Below are 5,000 nucleotides of genomic sequence, written 5' to 3'. Positions count from 1 at the left end.
CTCCTCTCTGCTCCTCCTCTTCCTACAGTATAAAGCGTATGTCAAATTGTGACATTGCGGCTGAATAATTGACTCTGTATGACATATCAGAATGTGTACATTGAGATTCATGCCCTCTGTCAATATGCATATTGCAGAGAATGTAAGCTATTAAATATACTTTATGTTAAACAGTCCTGGACTCAAGGCTCAATTAATTTGGTATTAGATAAGCTGTGATATACATTTACATATACATTTTAGCGGAAAGAATAGATTTTATTCTCTATCAATTGGCGTGTCACGAACAGGATATCTACGAGAGCGGGTAAGTCTGAATTAATTTCATAATTCATTACTGAAGCTGTCGTCTGATATCTAAAAGAATCTGAAATGTTTGCATATTGTGGGTGTGTCAAAATGACATTGTATATAACTGTAAATATGTATGGTTTATATAATAACCTAAGTTAGTATCTTGTGGGTTTCTTGAGACAAGGGGGGACACCTCAATGTAAATAACTGTAAATATACCTCAGGACCATTAAAAACTCTCTTGACAGGCTGTATTTGGCAGTGACCTGGATGGTTCAGTGGTAGCTGCAGAGCAAGAGAGCCTGAGAAGCGTTATCACATATTGCCCTAAAGAGCCAGAAGGCTGCCTAGCAGCGACTATTATAGTCCAGTGGGAAACTGCGGTGATTCTAGGCATATGCTTGATACGGTCTTTAAGAACCACACGACATACTAAATAAAACCAAAAGATCTCCCCATAACATACCACTCACTCGAGGGGTGTGTGTAGCCCCATGAAGCAATCATAGTTGTCTAACCAATATGGTTGAGATGTTTTGAAATACCTACAATGTGTAACAAGCATGTAACAAACAAACAAACAAAAAGAAGCAGCTATTTCATTGTAAAACAAAACAATTTCTTAAGAAGCCTATTAAAGGAGTTGAACAGGAGGTTTGCAAAAAGTGTATTTTAGCCAATCCCAAAATACAGAATCAATTGTCGATTGAACAAATTGATCTGTCACCAAGTTTGTAAATTCCAGATACCCCACACACGGACGGAACTGGTCAACAGGAGAACAACCGTCCCTCTGTCACCAGAGACCCCACATCGACTAAAAGGTAAAGTGTTGAAAATTACTTTACACACACGGACACTATCAGAGATCACAAGTAAGTGATAAACAAAATACGTAGTTCTCTCTCTTAGTTCTCTCTCTCTCTAAAATACAGGTCTATTACTTTAGGTCAGTTTACTTCCAGAGTTTTGCCTTCACCTGAGAGGTCAGTTTACCTCCAGAGTTTTGAGTTCACCTGAGATGTGTGTTTTACCTCCAGAGTTTTGAGTTGACCTGAGATGTGTGTTTACCTCCAGAGTTTTGAGTTCACCTGAGATGTGTGTTTTACCTCCATAGTTTTGAGTTGACCTGAGATGTGTGTTTGCCTCCAGAGTTTTTCCTGAGAGGTCAGTTTACCTAATCAGTGATTTGCCTTCTGCCAAAGAGAGAGAGAAAGAGAGAGACGTAACAGAATTGATCAAAACAACGGCTCACCGAGTCGTGTGTAAACTGAAACAAATAGCCTACTGTAGATAAGCCTAGGCCTGCTCAGTTGTCTTTTCATACTGTAAAGAAGCCATCTGGTTCTGCTCTCTGAAAAAGCTATCATAATGGACGCTGAAGGGCTTTGTAGAAGGCCGGAGTGTGAAGGAGCCAGAGAGACAATTAGACAGCTTGAGATGGTTATCAGACAGTATGGAGATGAGCCCGTAAAATTTGACACAGGTACCGAACAAAGTGTTTTAAATATGGCCAAGCAGATACCTGTGAACATACAAACAGACTCAAATCATTTGCCAGATCAGATGGTTCAGCATTCTGGATCAGCTGACCACATGCCAGTACGCATACACCCTAATTTCACTCTGCATGTGCCTCGAAAACGCCCCCGTTATAAAGGCAACCGGAAATGCTACAACTGCAGGGAAAGTGGTCATTATGCAATTCAATGTTGTAATAAGCCCCAGGTTCAATCCCCAAAACTTTGAGCACACAGATGCTGTGATCAGATCAACATGGGTAGAAAAAAATGTTTTGGAATATAACAGGCTGAAAGAATTTGTTTATCTTCCCTCAGAACAACTTAGCCAAAACATTAGCCTAGCGAAAACAATTTGGAATACGACGCCAAGCTAGTCTATGGCGACACCTCCAGGCTGATTGTGTTAACACACCCTGAGAGAGCAAAGTGATTGAATGTTTTGTTTGTTATGAATCAATAGAGTGAAGTAAGCTCTGCATTATTTAAAGTGCAGTAAGCAAATTTGAATAGTAATAAATAGACTGTTGATTATTATTTTGAAAATAAATCCTAATAGAATGTGTTGTGTAGGATGAAGACTTCCTGTGTACGATAATCTGAATCTGAAGTATTTTCTTAAACAGAAAAATGCACATTTATCAACCACCAATTGGGTGGATGAGAAATCAAATTAAGTGGGCATACCAACATTTAACTTTTGGTATGTTTTCAACACATAAGCAAAATTTACACTTACCGTAAGTACGGGTGAGATGTTTTCAAAAGTATCTATAGATAAGACAATGACCTCGGAGGACAGACAGTCCTGAGTTTGCGTTTGGAGCATGTGAACAATGTTGGCCCTCACTGTTTTATCTAGTGGGGTCTTGCCATCCCCAAAATCACTCAAGTGAACTGCCTGGGGTCTAGCCCCCCCCCCCCCCCCCATGTAAAGCCCTCACCAACAGCACTTTCTGGGGTCACCCTCCGCCCCATTGCACATTGCCACAAGTCCACAAGGTCAATTCATTGCCACTCTGTAAGCTGTGAATGCCCACTCAGGAGTCATCTTGTTTACGAGGTCCATTGCAAACAAATTATAAAATAAACAATTGAATATGTACTCACAGAGTATCTCAAAACATTATCTGCCGTATGTACGTACTTGTTGTACTAATAACTTGTAATGAAGTTATTTTGTCTAAAATACAGGCACATTGTGAAATCTAATGTTTATAGTTACAGGTTGTACGTCACAGAAAACCTTCAACACCAGCACAAATCTGTACTTTGAGTACTGTGCTCCCTAGCCTAGTAAACTACTAGAGTACGTTTAACTGTGCTCACTAGAGTAAAGAAAATTCTTTCTATTTTCAATATTAAATAAAATTAAGTGTTTTAAAGTATCATTTTAAGAATAATCAGTTATATGATACTGTGATTATGTTTTAATGAATATGATTAATCAATGTTATGAATGTTTTGCATTTTAGAAAGTTTCAGTTCATTAGTCCAAACAAACCAATATTAAAGTAAACTAGAAATAGAATTTTATTCTAATAAAATAGTTCCCAAAAAGAAATTAAACCACTGCGTGGAGATGGGCTATTAAATAGTTTTTAATAACAACAATTACAACAACAGCACCAGGAACAAACAAATAAATGAATGAACTAGAGTCATCACATGAATGATGAGAAAATATTGTTGTTGTTGTGAATACTTTGAAAATAACATGATTCCTTTTAGAGGAAGGTCCGAAGGACTCGAGCGTTGAATAAAGTGAAATTATACAAGTATATAAGAAGCTTCTTTTACAATAGTGGAAAAGATTTAAGTGTGATTTGGAACACACTGAATATTAAGTTCAATGCATTATATTATTATTAATTAGACTGTTTGCATTGAACCATATAGAGTTAACATTAAGGCCCACTCCTATATATTATAGCAGCAGTGGTGATGTAATTTTGTCATTATATTACTAAAATCTGTTTTCTCTTTCCAATAGATAATGGAGATGCTGTGATATGAGCTGAGACTGCGCTGGACTGCATATTGATCAAAAATTCTGTTTTCTTTCAAGTGTTTAATGTTTCCTATGTTTTCAAAACCCCCCCTGCCCAGCCCTGGCCCACAAGTACAGATACAAGCATTATATTGAATAGTGAACTTAAATTTTGTAATTATTATTGTTATAGTTGATGAACATAACAATTGGGTGGATTGTTGGAGAAAAATATAAGTTCCATGCCATTTCCTAATCAATATTTCCTAATCAATAAGCTATAGGCCTATTTGCATAATTATGCTATAAGTTCCATTCCATTTGACACATAGACTCACACTGACATCTCACCCAGCCCCATAGAGAGGACTTCTCCTCTTTGCTGAAACCTTGGGCAGTGCATCGTGTCCAATAACAACGGATAACAGTTTCCCTGTAGACTCAAGTGGACGCACACACATTTCCAAGTCAAGTCATCACCCCCTCCTCTCTGCTCCTCCTCTTCCTACAGTATAAAGCGTATGTCAAATTGTGACATTGCGGCTGAATAATTGACTCTGTATGACATATCAGAATGTGTACATTGAGATTCATGCCCTCTGTCAATATGCATATTGCAGAGAATGTAAGCTATTAAATATACTTTATGTTAAACAGTCCTGGACTCAAGGCTCAATTAATTTGGTATTAGATAAGCTGTGATATACATTTACATATACATTTTAGCGGAAAGAATAGATTTTATTCTCTATCAGAGACATACCCACAAGCATCACATGACACTGATGCCCATAGAGACATACCCACAAGCATCACATGACACTGATGCCCATAGAGACACACCCACAAGCATCACATGACACTGATGCCCATAGAGACACACCCACAAGCATCACATGACACGGTAGGGATTATAGCCAACATGGATACAGATGTGGATACTGCACCTCTCATCCACTCTCACATCTCCTGTTCAGTCACACAGGATGACAGCAGACAGCAGCAGCAGGTGTAAGTAACCATAACGCACAATAACCCTTCATGGGTACAAAAAGCAGCACCTCCTCCATATCGAGTGGCTACCAAATAATAACACACTGAAGCTATCTGGCTAACTGCTTGGCCCTTCTCTGAGGGAGACCAGCCATCGTTCTGAAGGCCTCTCACATGAGCCAGGCTGCCAAATATGAAAACTA

The 5,000-nt window shown here is 38.5% G+C and overlaps 1 protein-coding gene across 1 annotated transcript in view; it reads right to left on the bottom strand.

Annotated features, from left to right (window-relative positions):
- LOC310779527 (diacylglycerol kinase delta-like) overlaps positions 1-5,000 on the bottom strand; it is a gene marked incomplete at its 5' end in the record, with an annotated part of 67,174 nt that overhangs the window by 61,572 nt on the left and 602 nt on the right. The window lies entirely within an intron of this gene.

This window comes from Poromitra crassiceps, assembly GCF_964638095.1.
Source record: "Poromitra crassiceps genome assembly, chromosome: 7".
In the NCBI taxonomy this organism is placed as follows: domain Eukaryota; kingdom Metazoa; phylum Chordata; class Actinopteri; order Beryciformes; family Melamphaidae; genus Poromitra; species Poromitra crassiceps.
Note: the sequence above shows the minus strand (reverse complement) of the source record. Positions and strands in the feature narration are given on the sequence as shown.